We start from the raw sequence: 18,600 nt of genomic DNA on the forward strand, positions 1-18,600 counted from the left end.
TGTAGCATGGGGCACAGATCACTTGCCGGAGGATTCTCTGCTCCTTGAAGTCTTTTAACCACGATTTGAGGACTTCAGACATAGGTGAGAGGTTTTTTGCAGGAGTGGGTGGGTGAGATTCTGTGGCCTGCGTTGTGCAGGAGGTCGGACTAGATGATCATAATGGTCCCTTCTGACCTTGATATCTATGAATCAAGAATTTGGTTCGTTGAGAATGACCTATGTAATAGTAAGGAGAGAGGTTCTTTTGTTGTTGCAATCACTCTCATTTCCTTTATTTTTATATAATCTTATGATGGCATCCTTCATGTCTTGTGGTACACCTCCTTCCCTTCAGCAGGCAATCAAGATGTTGTTGTGCAGTTATTTAAGCACAACCTGTTGTCCTTAGTACTTATCAGCTGAAATTCCATCTTTTCCTGTGGCCTTTCCTGCTGCTAGGAAGGAGATTGCCTTTTCAAACTCATTTATAGGTGGTTCTAGATCAAGCACTTAGATAGTTTGGAGCCTGGGGTTCACAGTTGAAGCCACTTCAGAAACAGTGGTTTCATGTGAATAAAGTTTGTGATAGTGTTCCACCCAGTGTTGCATCTGTTTGCTTCTGGAAATTATGATAACTCCATTAAGAAATTTAAGTAAAGCTAATCTTTTGGCTAAAGGACGTATTGCTTTGTTGATTCCATCACATAACTTCTAGATCTCCATTCTCAAAGGATGCTTGTATCAAGCAAGGGTGATTGAGCACATTGCCTTACTGTTCATATGTTCTTGGCCACTATGTTCTTGGCCACTATGAATAAACACTTCTCTGGAGGGGGGTTCATGTTGTGGTGGAGGTATGCTGGAGAGTGTTTTACTTCAGTGACTGGGAGCATTTCTTCAGGGTATGCTGCAAACCAGTCTTTATCTTGTTGATGTTAATGTATGGACAACATCTTTGTTTAGTACAATGAGATTTCTGCAGTGAAAGCCTTATTTTTCAGGATAGAAGCCCATGGTCTGTGTCACAGTTTGCACTCTGAAAAATGCAACCTTGGAGCACAGCCTGGGGTGTTTTCTATGGGTGATCATTAAATTCAGTTTGTGCCAGTGTCCAGATATGTGGTGTCTCCTTGAGACCTTCCAGCAGTGACTGCCTTGGAAGAAGGTGTTAGTAATGCATATTCCTTGGCAGAGCTCCAGTAGTCTTTTCCCATTGCCATTTATTTTTCCCACTCAGTGGTGGCCAATGCATAGTGGCTACATCTTGTGATCTGAGCTGACTCTAGCCCTGAAGAATCCCAACAGATAGAGTTGTGTGGCCGATGGTAGCTTAGTAATGATGTTATTGAGTTATGACAGAGCAAGTCCTTCCCTTCAGAAACGGAGGAAATGTTGGTTTATATATACTGATGATATTGGCAAAGCCACCTATTGTTAGTGATATACATATTGTTAGTGATATACATTCTGATGTGGTAAAGGGAGATTCAACTTTGAATGCTAATGAATTTTTGACTGCAAAACCCATGCCATGTTCACAGCAGTTTTGTTTTTTCCGTGCCCGAAAAAGGTATAATGCGTCTCATGTAGAGAACCTGTGTCAGCTAGTCTGGTTTCACAGAGAGTGGCCATGTCGATGTCAAACTTCTCCAGCTCTCTGTTGATGATGGCAGACTTTCTAGGGTCATTGACCTCCTCTAAGTCATTTGAGTGCACATTGTCCTTGCATTCCCACAAGCAAAGTTTGAAGAGGGCAACCATCGTACCCGAGTCTTTTGTGTGTATGTGTAGGCAATGCATATAAGGAGGCAAATGCTTGTCTTAGGATCAAAGTCCCACTTTCAGCATTGCTGACTGGACCCAAAGGCTTGAAGACCAAGACCTTTGGAAGCCAGGACAGCTGCAGGAGATGCCAGATGACATAACTGAGTTGCAGTGCCAAATACGTAATGTTTTCTTCACAGCAGATTGGGTTCAGGGTTTCTTCTCCTAGCCTTTGTTCAACCAAGAACCAGCTGGAAGTCAGCAGCACAAGATGGAGATTACTCCTTTATTTTCATTCCAGTGAGAGTTTGGTGTGCCGCCCTCATGCAGTGACCAGTGGTCTTTCCAGTTTAGTTGCTGGGGACGCGACTCTCAGCAGGTTGTACTGGGCTACATGGTACCAGGCATTACATGCCAACCTGATCAGCCCAGAGTCTGTTACTTAAAGGTGTGGGGACTAGTGATCCATTAATCATGTTGTTTCACTGGAAATAATCCTTGTTACAAAAGAAAGTAAATGGATCTACATTACTGGGGATGAAAATTAGTGGTCAAATGAAGATTTGATGCAAACTAAATGGTTCTTATCTACCATTGAAAATATTCATAGTCTCAGTATAATATACAAGTTGCTAAAATATCGTGTTGAAAACCAAGCTAGAAAGAGTATTAGTAAGTTCTAGTGCCCATATTTTGAAGATTTATATTTGTAGACTTAGTGGCAAATTCATTGGTGGTATTTGGTCTGAACTGTGAGAGGGGAGGAGGTGGAATAGTACTGTGATGAGGTTGAATGGTTCACAGTTTGTACGTAGGATGACCAGTCATGCTGTGACACATCTGAAAAGCATTGTGTCTGTTTTAATGGAATGCTTTGGGGAGTAATTTTAAATCCATAGAGGAATGTTGAGGATCAATTCTTCATGTGAGTTATGCTCTAATGCAAGATTAAATTCTTGATAATCTGAAATTTGCTAATCACCACAAGTGAGCATTTACGATTCACAAGTTGTTTTCACAACTGTGTAAAAGATCATGTTTCCCAGAAGTTTCTTATATACAGAGTAGGAAGTATATTCTTTCTGGCCTTTGTGCAGTGTTATGCTTGTACCGCATATATCTAAGGAATTGAAGTTAATCACTGCCCTTTTTCTGTAAAAGGGAACTCTGACTGGGGAAAATGCCATACAATAGCAGAATTTACAAGTGAAAACAATTTCTGGCACTCATCTTTGGAACATATATATGTACAAAGTAGTAATAAATGCTTGATGCAATCATATTTCATTACTTAAAAATTCTGAATGCAGCATATTGTGCTTTTTACTCACTATTAGTGCTATTTTGCAAATGTACGTGCTTAGATGTGAGCACCAGAAAATGCTATTCTTTGTCAAACAGAGACAACTACAACACAATAAAATGATTAGCTCTTGGCATAGTGAATGTGAGTTAATATTTCTGACAAATGTTAAGAATCCTCATTCTATAACCCCAGCACAATAGTTTAACCCCCCCCCCCACCAAATTCCTTCACAATAAACTGTTGATTTTTGAGGGGTGGAGTGGGGTGGTAATAATTGCATATTCATTTGTAAAGTTTGTTTTAAAAATGCTTTTTCACTTTGAAACTTCAGAGTAGATTTTAGAAGCACTTAAAGGACTTAGGAGCCCAAATGCTGTTGACTTTGAAGGGGACTTGTGCTCCTAAAATCCTTAGGTGCTTTTGAAAATGTCTCCTTGAATGTTCTCTTTTATCCTGTATCTTCTAGGCCACATCTGCCACTGAATAGATGTAGCTGGTTTTCGTATTAAAAACAAAGCAAAAAAATTGGAAAATATTGTGCAATCAAAAATGTGAATGATGAGGAAAGATATTTGCTGTAGTAGATCTTATTTTTCTGAGGGGATAGTAACAACTTCACTTACTTGGAGATAAGGCTGGGGAAAGATTATTGGAGAATTTGGAATGAAGATTTAGGATTATTTTAATGCAATAGCTTTTGTAATACAATTTGTAATATGTAGAAGATAATTTAGTCTTAAAGTACTGTATTGTAATAACAATACAGAAATATTTTGCTCTATATGTCTAAAGTGTTAACTTCAGTCCTTAGTAAAATCATGGAACTTATTGAAAAGAAATCCATAAAAATCTAGGGCCTGATTTTCGAAAGCACTGAGCACTGACAGCTTTGTTTCAAGTCAAAGGGCTCTACTGAGGTTCAGCACCCCTTAACATTACTTCCGCTATAGGTCATAAGAATTATGAGCAATAAGCATTATGGTTTTTAAGAACAAATCATGCTAGACAATCTGATTAAATTATAAATAGTGGACAGAAGGAATGCAGTACTGTAGATGTAATGTATAACATATGCACTTATACAGTAACAGAACTAGACTTCAGTGAAGTGTGTGATATAATGTCTCATGCAAACTTCCTCACAAAATATATTCAGATAGGCTTGGATATTAAATAATGTCATGTGGGCTGAAAAATGACTGAAAAATTCTAGATAATGGGTAATGATAAATGGTAATGGCTTGATTTGAGGAGTTTGGCCAATGAATGACAGACTCAAGACTGAGTTAAGTCAGTTCTTGTTTAAAACGTTATTAGTGGTGCAGAAGAGGGGTTAACCAACATCTTAATGAAACTCAAAGATGCAGACAAACAGGAGTGATGCAAGCACGAGCAAGAAAAGAAAAATCCAGAGGTTTAGAGAAGTTGGCAATATGGACGGTAAGTAACAAAATGAGATTTCAGCTTGGGAAAAACGCAGTAGGAATATCTAGAGAATACAGGCACTGTCTTTTTTGTTCTGTTTGTACAGTGCCTAGAACAATGGAATCCTGGTCGTGGGGCCCCTAGCTTTTACTGTAATACAAATAATAATAATAATAATAATCCAAAAACTAGCTAATCAGTGGGAAGGAGATAGTTGGGTAGCAATGGAGTCATGCCAAAAAGCAATGAAAGGGTGTAGTGGACAGTTTGTGATGTGCGGTAGCAGGAAAACGGTTGGTGCTGTGGTGGCAGTGCTTTTCTGTGTGATGCTGGTCGAAGAGCACCTAGTGAACAGGGCACCTGAATGCTGTGCTGGGCTTTGGGCATGTCAGCCTCAAAGATACTAAATTTTCTTGTTGCTGTTCTCTGAATTGCCTCCAGTTGGTTAAAGATCTGGAGAGGTTTACTTACGATGAAGGATTAAAAGAGCTAAAAATGAATAGCCTGACTAAACAAAGACATGGGGAATATGATATTCTCCCAAGGAAATCCAGTCATTTGAGACATTTTAAAGACAGAGAGAGCACATATTTTAGCAAATAATTCTGCATAGGTACGGGGGTGGGCAAGATGATTTCATAGCTTTTTCTATGTGAAATTTTATATGTATATGTAATTTTATAATATATATATATGTATATATGTATATATATACACACGTCATGTTATTTTTACTTCTATTGAATAAAATGTAATTTTACTCATGTACCTCAGTATTTACGATATAAGGTCTTAAGTTTGTGCAATTATGTCTTCAATTTAAGAAGCATTTTGGATGGTTTAGAATGAATGTTTGTGTTGTATAGAACCATTTCATATTTATATTATTATTTTACATTTCATATTTAGTAAAAATAACTTCCATGTTTGTTGCCTATCTCACATTTCTGTTAAAACTAAAAGAGTAAAAAAATGCTTGTTTTTAAAAATATAGAAGATACACTTTTTGGTTGCTTTGAATGTAGGCTCCAATCCTGTTCACACACAACTTTACTCACATGTGCAGTGAATGTTTATGATGCTTCCCAGGGGTACCCGGGGTTATGAGTCTTCTCACTACCATCTGTTCCTTGCATGAGGAAGCCTTCTCTGTACCTATAAGGGTCAGCTCCCAGACTCTCCCAGCCAAAGGCAACACAAGAACTCCCCTCTCAGCCCCTGTGGACTTCACTATCCCTCACGCAGACTATGATAAGCATACTCCAACCCCTGAGTCTTCCAAGTATCCCCCTGTGGTGTCCAGCTCCTTATCCACTAAACACTCACAAAATTACCAGTCCTGCTGTTCCCAAAGGAACAGTACACTGAGTTTACTAGTTATATCTTAGAACATAGCTCCATTTAACACATGTTCATGGAGAAATCAAGTATACATTTGCTTAGCAAAGTCAGAGATGCATACGATAGCAAAGACAATAACTGGTTACATATAAAACAAAATCATTGCATTGCAGTGCCTAAACTCAAGTAACGAAATGCCCGCTTGTCTAATAAGGGACTCCTTAACCTAAATGCTTTTCATAGCATTTTTTACCAGGGTGATTGAGATCCTTCTTTCATGAAGCTAAGTTCACTGGCAGCTTTTCTCCCCAGATGAAAAATCCCAGAGTGTCTTTCTGCACCCCCAGATATACCAGACAAGGCCACTGATCTTCACCTGAAAACAGGGTGTCCCCCACTCTTGTTAATTTTCTTTTGAAGTTTACCGCAAGCTGCTAATTAGCATTTAAATCAGTATGCCAATAGATTTCTGTTGTAAGGCACACAATACACAACGGTCAGCTAGGGAGATAAGTGTCTCCTGCCTCCGTTTGGAAAAATGTCTCAAGACACACTACCTGTGTGTGACTTGCCTTTAACTACAAGGCCTTAAGAACATAATTTCTATAGATAGATAGGTATCTCCTTACACATTATCCACACATACATTTAATAAAGGTTATGATAGCCAGTGTGACACAAACTTTCAGTAGAAAATACCAGGCCCCGAGAATCCCTGTAACCCGTATACCCCCTGTGCAAGTGACACTCAATTAGATCTATCGTGGGCCAGTTTGAGAATTTTATGACAAGAGGCGCGTCACTTGCGCAGAAGGCTGACCTCCCCTCCCCACCCCAAAGAAAAGTTCAGCTACCAATAAATAAAGACCTTGATTGCAACATAAGTATTAGTGTTTCGATCTTTTAACAAATTTTATAAATCAACATTTTTATCTGTGTTTGTGGCAATCTCTAATCAGAAAAGTAACATTGATGATCTCTGAAAAGCTTTGTGAAGAGTGGTTTGTCAGAAGTCAGGGCAAGGCGCATGCCCAAGTGAAGCGCTTATCTGTCAGGTGATTGTGGTGTTGGTTTTTTATAATGTTCTTGGTAGAAAACCCCAGATTCGCAGAAGTACATTGAGCCGAACGTTGTTAAAAGATAGACGGCTAGATTCTGGGTATTCTGAAACTGGTCAGCATATTCAGTCCAGAAATCACAAAGCCCCACTTCTCTGGATTTTGCCTGCAAGACATCTGAGCTCTGGCACCTTATAGTTTCTAATTGAAAAGCACCCTCATCAATTGAATCAAGAATGTTCTTTGCTTCAGAAGGGCAAGGTCCATCAGCTGAGACAACAAACTGATCAAGAACGAATAAAAGCAAATCCTTTGGAATTTTAAAGTTCTCAATTTGCATTTTAAAGATTTTTGTCAGAGTGTTCAGGAGTTCTTGTATTGGTTTCATCAAAGTATCATCTGTAGCAACTACACACAGTGTGGGAAAATGCAACATCTTTCTGATTGTCTGAAAGCGTTCAAGATTCCTCTGAAAGACACATACAGATCCCCGACACTGCTTGCATGGCCTTGAAGCTGCAACTTGAGGGAATTCAAGTGACCAGTAATATCTCACAGAAAAGCTATCTGTGACACAGAGGGGACATCATTCATAAAAATTCCAGGAACTCGCAAGCCTTGTTGGTCTTGTGATTTGAAAGAAATTCTGTTTCTTTTTGAACTGCACAAAATGTCTCTAACATGTGCCCCCTACTTAACCAGTGAATGTTGTGCTGCAACAGGTCACTGTATTTGGCTGAAATGTCTTGCAAAAGAGTTCTAAAAAGACAATGTTGCAAGCTAGAAGTTGAGTGTATATAATTTACTACTCATCATTATACCTATTGTTTTTTTCAAGTCCCCAGACAATTCACCGCACAGGACTGTCTGGTGAATGATGTGGTGAAATGTATTTAATGAAGGGTGTATCGCTGCCAAACATGAAGCAAAGACCTTTTCTATCCCTGTCATGGAGGGACCTCTGTAAGACAAGCAACAAGCAAGTTTACTTTCTGCAGATCTAAACCATTTTTTTCAAAAAAGCCTTTTACCTTTTTTAAAACGACATCTCCTGTGGGGTAGGTTTCTAATGGTATTAAGTGCAAAAATTCTTCCTTGAAAATTTCACCATCATAAAATCTAACAATAGCGACAGTGGGCAGTGTCACTTAAATAGCTTGATTTATCCCCTGCAAAAGGCATATATTTGCCATTTTTTAAATCAGAAAGCAGTGTCGACAAACAATCCTCATAAATTACCTCCAATTTTTGCACTGCCATGGAAACAGACAGGGGAACTTACTTCACATGGGTCACAATGTCATATTTGTTTTTATCTCCAGCATAAAGCTGCTCCAGCATTTCCAGTGTGCACTCCTTTACATTAAAAGGCTTTTTCTTTTTAGCTAGCTCCACGTTATCCGAAGAAAAGCAGCTGTTGCTTTTTCCTAAACAGTCACTGATGTTGTGAGAACAACATTTGAAGTGTGATCCAAAGACTACTTCAGATTTTTCAATTTTGTCACGTCTTGCAGCACTGCCAGGAGGCTAGGCCACGCTGAAGTTACTGTGCTTGATTCAAAATGGCACCTTGTGTTGACAACCTTACAGATGGATACAGCGGTCTGGCATATTAAACACAAAGGTTTTGTGTTTAAATGAGGTGGCATAATAAAAAGGAAATCCACTGTTCAGTTTGGGTTAAAAGCTTGTTTTTCACTGTCAACTTTGTGACGTTTACTCACATTCGCATTCATTTTTTGCTTCATGTCCCATCACTAATGAAAAAATGGGCAGTGTCCACATCTGGACCCTGGGCAAACTTATATTTTGGTGCCCTTTCTTTGAGTTCAGCCCCAGGGAGCAGGGCTCAAGTTGTCAGCCCTGGGTGGTGGGCATAGGCATAGTTTGACTTCTGTATTTGTGGGGGCAGAGCCCGGTGGGGCTCGGTCCAGCCCCATGCAGCAGGGTCCAGGGAGGGAGCACCACCTCCACCCCCTGACTCATCTCAGCAGGCCACCCAACTTGTTTGGATTGGGGGGGGCACAACCAAAAATTATAATTCAAAGGGGGGGACGGGAACTCAGCTAAAAAAGTATGAAAACCACTTAGGGTGTAGCAAGGGGCAGGGCTAGGGGTTGTGTGCAGAGAGTAGCTCAGGGTGTAGGCAGGGGTAGCTAGGGGCTGTGTGGTGGGAGGGTGAAGTTCAGGAAGGGGGTAGCTAAGGGCTGTGTGCAGGCAGGGATGTATCTAGGGGGCATGGAGGGACATTCATGGGGTGGGGGTTGAATGGCAACACCAGGCGCTCTATGCATCCAGGTCAGTTTCTCTATGTGGGCTGTGCAGTGAGGCATGAGAGCTGCCTTATTTTTATAAGGTGAGCTGGTGGGCCACGCAGAAAGCCACATTTGGCCTGTGGGCCGCCTATTGAGTATCACTGCCCTGTACCCTCTGCCAATTGGCATCAAGAGTCCTTGCATAAGTGTTATGCATGTCCTTAAATGTTTGCAGGACTAGGTTTTAGTCGGTGGACTTGTTAAATATTAAGATAATCTGCTCTAAAATCCTTTGGTATTTCTTAAACAATATTCTTATTATCATTCATTGCAGAATTGAAATTACATCTTGAGACTTTAAAATAAGTTGTAATGTGTAGACATGATTAGACCAATTGAAATAAAGTTTTGGTATGATCTTCATTGGGAGGGCTCATCCATCAGAGATTGCGAGGAGATTTTTTTGATTTTTTTTTTTTTAAACTATAGCCCAGTCTTTGCTCTGGTTCATAAACTTCTTATCCTCCTCATAAATATTTGATAAATGTTAAACAAATAGTCTGCTATTTATCTCCAGCCTTTGATTCCCTTAATTTATTCAGTGTTTTTGTACACAGTGTATGGTATTTCTAGATTAGTTGCTAAGAATGATATTTTTCACATTTTTGGTGGCTCCTTTCTTACTGAATGATGACTTCCTTTATTTAGTCCCTGATGATGTGGTGATGCTTTTATTAGCTGCTGCTGGCATTTCTGAGGACTCTGAATTATTCAAGCTTTCTCATTACTAGAGTTTCATTTCTTCAGTTCCTGTTGTGAAAGTGACACGTTTCCTTTTCTGGAAAAGCACTTTTTCAGGTCTTCTCCCAAGATGATAATTAGTCCTGGTTGTTTGTCAGTAAAGTTCATACACCTGGATTTTGCATCCAGAAAAAAAAAAGCCCTATATTATTATAAGGTTAAGTTACTGAGATTTTAGTCACAATACTGAGGAAATTCAGAGTTGAAGTTCTCACGGGAACCTGATCTCTGACCTTAAATACATGCATTACAATTCCACCTGTTAGGGCAACATGACATACTATACAGCAAATATAATATGGACAATATAATAAAGAAATATCTATTTTCTTTAATTTTAGATATAATTTAGTAGATTTGATATTCGATATTATGACATGTATGTTGTGGGATTGAGTAATGAAATATCTTAAACCTTTCTTCCTCCCCTCCTTTGGATGGTACTGTTATGATTCCAGCATACCTGGTGTCCTTTTGTTGTCTTTATATGTTTCATACTCTAAATTGCGTTGTTCCTTGCACATTTCTAGGGCTCTATGTCCCAAAATGTGATTATTTGAATGAGTATTTATTAGAATTCGTGTACTTATATAGCTATTGTAAGGTCTCTTTTAAGCCAAATATCTAAAGGAAGGGGGTTTGCTGGCTGGTCTAGCTCTGCTTTTGCAATGCAGAGAGAACCTGACTCAGTTGATGCAGAGGATAGCAATCAGGGAAAGAGACTGATTCCAGGAGTCTAGTGGTTGGAAAATGGACAACCAGGGAAAATGACAAATCTGTTCTGCAAAGAAGCCTTCTGCTAAGTATGGCTGAACTATAATGACAGCCTGGCAGGTTAGATGGAGCCAGAAAACAGTGAGACCAACTTCATTAACATGGTGCTACCTTGGTACAGCGGAACAGCAGCATGCAGAGGTAGTGCTGTGGCATGGCGCATAAGCTTGTAGAAAAATGGTGGTGAAACATACTGTTTTGGGTCTCTTTATCCAGGGCGGAATCCCTACTCTTAAGGAGACAGTGCACTGCTAATGGAAAACTTTGATTGTTCTCAGTGGGGCCCTTCCTGCAATGCTGTAATTTCATAGCGTTGGCTTCATATGCTGTCCAGCTGGAATAGTGTATTAAGAACTACAAAGACGCAGTCTTGTTTGTCTTACTTCCTCCATAAGGTCCTCATATAAAATCAGCAACTGTCTGCCCTTCTTCAGAACTGCACTTCCATCGAATGCAGCAAAAAGTGAAAAGCTCATAATTAGAAAAGTACATACATCACTAGCAAAGTATGTACAAAGCCAGATGAAGGCATCAGTTGTTAGGCTTGCTCCCTAACCAAGTGTATACACACATGCATACAATACATCCTTTATCACTTCTGATTCATTCACTTACGTCCAGTGTGTATCCCCTTCTCCAGCTTTCCTCTAACTGGCTCACAGGGACCTAATGCCTGCCCACTATGGATTTTAGTGTCAGGGTTTCCCCCCACTCTGAACTCTGGGGTACAGATGTGGGGACCCACATTAAAGACCCCGTAAGCCTATTTCTACCAGCTTAGGTTAAAAACTTCCCCAAGGCACAAATTTCTTCCTTGCCTTTGGTATCGCTGCCACCACTAACTGATTTAAACAAACATTCAGGGAGGACCACTTGGAGCCCTATCTCCCCCAAAATATCTCCCAAACCCCTACACCCCCTTTCCTGGGGAGGCTTGAGAATAATATCCTAACCAATTGGTTACAAAGTGAGCACAGACCCAACCCCCTGGGTCTTTAGGACACTGAAAATCAATCAGGTTCTTAAAAGAAGAATTTTATTTTAAAAACAGGTAAAAGAATCACCTCTGTAAAATCAGGGTGGAAGGTAACTTTACAGGGTAACAAAAAATTTGAAACACAGAGGAATTTGCCTCTAGGTTTAACTTCAAAGTTACAGAAAACAGGAATACATCTCCCTCTAGCAAAGGGAAAATTCACAAGCTAAAACGAAAGATAACCTAACGTACCTTGCCTTGTTTACTTACACTTTTTGTAATATCAGAGACTCCTTTCAGGATTGTTTGGAGGAGATGGATTTCCCTGACCTGATGCCTCTCTGCCTCCCTAGAGGACACACAGAAACACAAAACAAAAACCTTCCCCCACAGATTTGAAAGTATCTTCTCCCCTTATTGGTCCTTTTGGTCAGGTGCCAACCAGGTTATCTGAGCTTCTTAACCCTTTACAGTAAAGGAGGGATTTTATGCTACCCTTAGCGGTATGTTTATGACTGGTGGGATCAGCTATTTCTTCCTAGTCAGACAGGAGCATGTGATCTTGGCAGAATGGGCAAATGGTCTGGGAAGTAATTACGGTCTCTAATGCTTATGTAGTTAGGCCTCGCTAGTCTCTACCTTGTACCAGGCCGCCTGACCTGGACTTAGATCAGCCATCAAGACACTTTCCAGTAGTAGGTGTGAACATTCTTCTGGCAGTTTGATGATCATGTATCATCCTTTCCAGCTTACAGGAAACTGATTTTTATGTAAATATCCTGTATAGTTCAAGATTCCTTTAATCAGATCTTTAATTGGGATATATTTATCTTCTGTGTTTTTAAACTGTGGAATAAAATTTAACATACAGTTTGACTCTTTAGAAATGGGGTATCCTCTTATGGGGGCATGAACTCACTTAAATCCTTCTGCACATTTTGGGTTGAACCCTGACTTCATTGACGTCAATGAGAGTGTTGCCACTTCAGGATCAGGATTTGATCTTTGATACTTTACTTAAGCTCCATTGTAACTTGCATGAGGTATTCAGATACTGGTGATTAAGACCATATAAGTACCTGAATATTATTGTTTCCGATAAAAAATCTGTTATGTTTAATGTCTATCTTTATTTTGTCGCAAAAGATTTGGAATATACTATTTATTATCTGATGAAAAACGTTGAAGTGTTAAGAACATTAATTTCCTTTACATTCTGCTGTGATGTTGTAATGACCTGAGTATTCTGGATGCTATATAATTTAATGCAAAACGTTGCTCTGGCAGTGTTCATTTTAAATGAGTTACTCTGCCCACTTCATGGTTGTTTTCCATTAGTGCTGTGATATTTACTGCTATAAAGAGCCTTCCTGTTTTTCTGAGCATTTTTGTTTATATTCATTCATCAGATTTTCAAATCCAGCTTTACTGATGTTTTGGAGTTAACTACTATATAACTAAGTCCAAAATTATTCTGACTCTCCTTTCTTCGAGGCATTCTGTGTCACCCACTGACACTTCTGGCTGTGTTCATTTCATGAGGTCCCATCATTTACAGGCTGGTATGGCAACATTTAATTACCAGCACAAAAAGTCTTTAAATCAAGATTTTTTCTTTGACTCTTCACAGTTTTTCCCTGGCTTGTTTAAACTTCATTTTTTCCATATGGTGTGGTAGACGCAAGTATATTCATGTAATCCTTTCATTTATCAGTGCAACAGCTATCTGAGGGTAGTCATTCTCTGTATTTCTGCTATAGTGCCTGAAGCAGTCCTTTTTTAGAAAAGGCATCAAGACATCAGGCTTCCTGATCCCTGTAGGTATAGTGTCCAACTATGCACAATTTATTCTTAAATAGAAGCGAGAGAAAAATATAAATTGCTTCAAGCTGAACGACAAATTAAGAGTGGATTTTTAGAGTTTCCATGAGCCTCCGGGAATCTAACTTTTATAGTTTATATATCTTCACAAGCCACTAGAGGGCAGCAAGATCTATTTGGATGACAAGCTGTTAATACAGAGATAAATGGAAAACAACATCTATGCAGACAAAGAACTCTCCAAAGGACGTGCCACATTTTAATGGGGCTAGCTGCAATTCTTGCTGCAGCAACCATTTGTGTCCATTTGTTGAGAATGCTTGCAAGATTTTTTTGTCGGTACAGTTGGTGCCTTAAACAATTATGTATTGAGGTAGCTCCTGTTGTCCTAATCATGGCTCAGGGCCCTCTTGTGCCAGGTGCTGTACAAACACAGAATAGAAAGATGCTCCCTGCCCTGAAGAGCTGACAATTTAGTATAAGACAAGAGGTAAAATGAGATTTGAAGATTTGAAAATGAGATTCAGGTTCCTAAATTATTTAGGCGTTGCAACACCGAACACTGCAATGCCTAAATACCTTTAATAATCTGTGCATAACTGACTAAAGATAAATGAAAAACACTGCTCCCTCCCTTCCTGGCTAATAAAATACTCCAAACATGTCGAAAGGAACAAATGTCATATGGGACAAATTCAAACTTATTTATTTGATAGAACTCATGACCTCTTCGGGGGGAGCTTTTTAAAGACCACATGTATGTTTGGGCTTTGTTGTTGTTGAGGATTACAGTGCTTTGTGTGTGTCTTACATCAACTTTACTGCATTTTAATACTCACTTCCCCTGTCCTGGAAGGGCTGCTTGTAGAGAGAGAGAATATTACAGTCTCCAATTCCAATCCTGGGCCTCTCTCCAGAGGTAGCCAAGAAAGGATCAGTTACTGTTATTTGTAGTTGGGCATTTTAAAAGCTTCACTTTGTTTAAAAAGCAATTCTTAGCATCTCTTAAGTCTCTCTCAATGTTGCAGGTGGTAGCTAACATTTTGAGCCACCTTACTGTATTTTCAGCATGTATTAGGGTGTATCCATATCTGAAATACGCAGAAGAATTTGTGAAAGTTGTGGTGAGGGTAATTTAATTATATTTAAGAATTTCATAGCAGTGCATTGGATCTTCGAGGCAGTAGGCACCTCTTAAATTTAATGTTTTGTCTAGATCTCCTGAAATGGTATTAAGGAAAAAATATCCCTTTCATTGCAAATTCAGGGTCTAATCCTGTTCCCATTCAGGTGAATGGTGTAACTCTAGCTTACTTCACAGGGAGCATGGTCAGGCTCTCATATAGGTAGAGCCCTGCAGATCTGCGGATATCCACTTTATATCCGCAGACCATGGCTGTGTATTGGATGCGGATACAAATTTTGTATCTGCGCACGGCTCTACATATAGCGCTGGAGTTTGAGAATTTTGATCATAGCTCAGAGAACATGGTAATTTGTGTGACTTGGGTGTTCTGTGTTAATCTTTTTAACCTTATTAACATGTTTCACTATCTATCATCTGTTCAACAGGATTACACCATGTCAGGTTATCAAATAATTATTGATGTGAATTTATTCTCAAACTGAGAAAAAATGTGGATTTTTTTCTATTGTTTGTTTTTAGTGAACTATAAAAAATTTTTATAGAAAAAACATTGTGAAACACTACAATTGATTGATAAGTACAGTATATATGTAACATTGGGACAGTTTTATGAATAAATATTAGCTTAATAAGTAGCTGACAGTACTTTTTCTGAGGGTTTTCAGGTTCCCCAGTTCAAAATAAAAGCAATTTTTGAATTGTCAGAACATTTTTTTAACAGTGAAACCTTTTTTTTGCTGGGGTCTTTGCTGGATTAATGAAGTTCTATTTGACTCCTCCTTTACTTTATTTAGTACTTCCAACATCTGAAAAAGGAAGTTATTTGTAAAGCTATTGTTTACTTTTATCACATGTAGTTGTCCTGACTCTTTACTAGAGACATATATAATCACAGTAATTAGAAATATTTAAATTCTTTAAAAATTAGCCTGTTTCTCTGAGAGAGGTGGGAAGATTTGCTTCAAAAGACTTAATTTTTCAACTTAATTCTCCTTATTTGGAAAGTATTCCTAGCTGGCATGAGCTGGCATCTGTTGAAAAGTCCTAGTTACCATTCAGTTTTGTGCAATGTCAATAGATTTGTGTGGACTGTTTATTAAAATTTGGTCAGGAGTTTATGAATCATATATTGTATATTGCATTTTACTGAAGTAAAACAAATCTCATAGTACAAGGCCTTTTGTATCTAAAATATACTTAGTTTGTAATTTGATGCTTATGCTAGAAATGTAGGTTTAATAGATGCTGTAAATGCAAGCATTATACAAATGGCTGTACATACATTTTTTTTTTCATTTAGCTTGGTCTTTGTTAAAAATTCAGGGACAGATTTTGTTTCAAACTCTCAATCATTTATGACAATGTCTGAGATCAAGAAGAGTTCTTCTGCTTGTTAAAGTTTACTTATTATTTCCATCTGCATTTGCAGTATTTTTAGATTTCTACATTAAGAAGCACGAATACATTGCTTGAACGGGGTACAATCCCACATTAGACAAGGTCAGGAGTTTTGTCCTGGCTTTTCCTGAAAGTGAGGTCTTAAACTGTGTGTGCATTTAGAATTCTAATCAGTAGTTTTGGAGAAGGCAATGTTGTTGTAAGAACATATCAAATTTATGTAAGTATTTTATTATGAACAGTTCATAATATGTTCCAAGTAGTCTTCGTTATTCTAAAGCTTTTAATTGTGCTAAGTAAAGTCCAGACTACTGTGTGTTCAGTATTTTTTAGTGAAGGTGGTATTAATTATTTCCTAGTTAAAACACTCTTGACCAGATGCTCTGGAATAGCTTCTGAAAAGTTAATTGTTGGCTCATGTCTGGCATCTTCCCATAGCACTATCAGAAGGAGTTCACATCCTTTTTTGACTTTTAAAGTATTCAAGAGCAAAGACAAACAAACAGGAAATTGAGCTAGTCCCATATATGATCACCTTGAATTATAGAGAAATGGGAAAATAGTAATAGTATTAAAAACAATTATATTATAATCTAAAGCAGTAGGACATGCTTGCTTTTTTTTTTTTTTTTTTTAAATCCCATTGATGCAGGAGGAGATGACATGAAGCCTGTACTTCAGTTTATGCTAGCAATTTGCTTTAAGCCTTTAATACATCTAGGACTGGGATGTTGGGCTTTGCACTGGTGTTGAAGTCACTTGGTCAACATTAATCCACTAACCCCATGAACACCAAAGGTAGAAAGTCATTTAGATGTTTTAGAAAATCCTACCCCTAAACTCATTCCTGTGTTTTTGGACCTTATGGGACATGGACTATTTCATTTATTGATTAATTTTTGACTCTGATACCTCTTGGCCCTACAAACTTAGATCTTTAGAGCTTTTTGGTCTGTTCTGACAGTCTCCACAAAGAATGCTGAAAGAGGCCAACGCTTATTCTGGAACAAGGGGAATATGATGAATTGGACAAAACTCTAATCTCACTTCTCAACTGCTTTCCATGCTCTTGCAAGCCTTCTTTTCTAAACAAGTGTAGGTTGAAAAAAACTCAAACTTCCCAGCAGGATACTACACTCATTGCTAATATAGACCTTGATTTTAATATCTTGATTTATATAAAAGAAACCTGGCTCAGTTTGTAAATGGATCTGAAATACATAATCAGCTTTCCAGACTCCACTTGAGAAGTTTGGCTTCACCCTACCTCTAACTGTACGTTAATCAGCATAAGGTACTGGGTGCAATCCTGACCCCCCAGTGAAATCAGTGGGTTGTTTTGGCATGGACTTCAGGGGGGCAAGTTTTCACCCAGAGTCCTAAACAGATCCACATATTCCACAACCCATATTCCACAACCCAGCTCCTAGTGGGAGTCGGGATCTGACTATCTGAAGCTAGTCAAGACTTTTAAGGGAGGATCACTGTGCTATTACCTAAGAAGTGATGGTCCTCATAAAGCAGCTTGGAGGATCTTATTGTGCAGCAGGGAAGAAGGGGTACTATACAAATAAAATAATTAGTTATACAGACAGTATTTACCAGGTATTGTGCAGTGTGAATGTTGTTTTTTGATTTTGATAGACATTGTCATTCTGATACCCCAAAATATTTCAGTCGTAGTATGTACTGAGACTACTCTAGAACTATAAGTAAGAGAACTTCAAAAGTCCTGTTGGAATATGACTCTAAGAACATGCTATTACTGCTTAGGGTGGTAGGTAAAAAAGTTGCCTACATATGGGACTTTGTGAGATCAAATGCAACTTCATTGTGTTTAAAACTAAGCAGATGTTTTTCTATTCAGGTACTTCAACTTCTGTTATAGTTACTTGTCAAGAAAGTTATGAAGAAAAAATCTTTATTACTCAAATCAGAAAATCATAGGACAAATTACTTTAACATCAATGGTAAATCTCTCCATAACAGCTTGAATATTTGTAGTAGCAGCTTTATATTGAATTTTGGTCAGAAATATGTGTTTTCATTCTTTTGAATGTGAATATATTTATATATAAAGAGACAGAGAGCTAAATTAGTAAAAGGTTAAGACAGTCATTACAAGATATTGGTTTCTTTGGCAATAACTTGACAAAAGTCCAATAATTTCCTAGGTATATTTGTGACTAAATTGTATCTTGAACATATCTGAACATAGACAAAGACCATCCAATGAAAAGTTTAAAGCCTGTGGCAACAGATGATGAGATGGGTTTGATATGTAGCAGAGTTTCGTGGCTCATTACCTGACAGATAACAAAAACAAAGAGGTTACTGTAAATCTGCCATTCTTGTTGGCAAGAGATCCTTTTAAATGGGAAATGACAGCACTGGAGAATGAATGCTTTTGGTTTTTCTGTCATTAAGTGGTCCACAGTATTTATCAAACTGCAAGTTTAAGGGAATAACTTTTTTCAGTAGGCAGGGTTTCCCTTTGTAAAGACTGAATATTACTGAGAATACTTGTTTGATCAAAAAAGATGCGGCAGAGA

The 18,600-nt window shown here is 38.4% G+C and overlaps 1 protein-coding gene across 2 annotated transcripts in view; it reads left to right on the top strand.

The window, feature by feature from the left end:
* The window catches only part of GSTCD (glutathione S-transferase C-terminal domain containing), a 129,469-nt gene that overhangs the window by 50,820 nt on the left and 60,049 nt on the right, over nt 1-18,600 (top strand). The gene's annotated exons all lie outside the window — the stretch shown is intronic.

The sequence above is a fragment of the Lepidochelys olivacea genome, assembly GCF_965140295.1.
Source record: "Lepidochelys olivacea isolate rLepOli2 genome assembly, chromosome: 4".
Lineage (NCBI taxonomy): Eukaryota > Metazoa > Chordata > Testudines > Cheloniidae > Lepidochelys > Lepidochelys olivacea.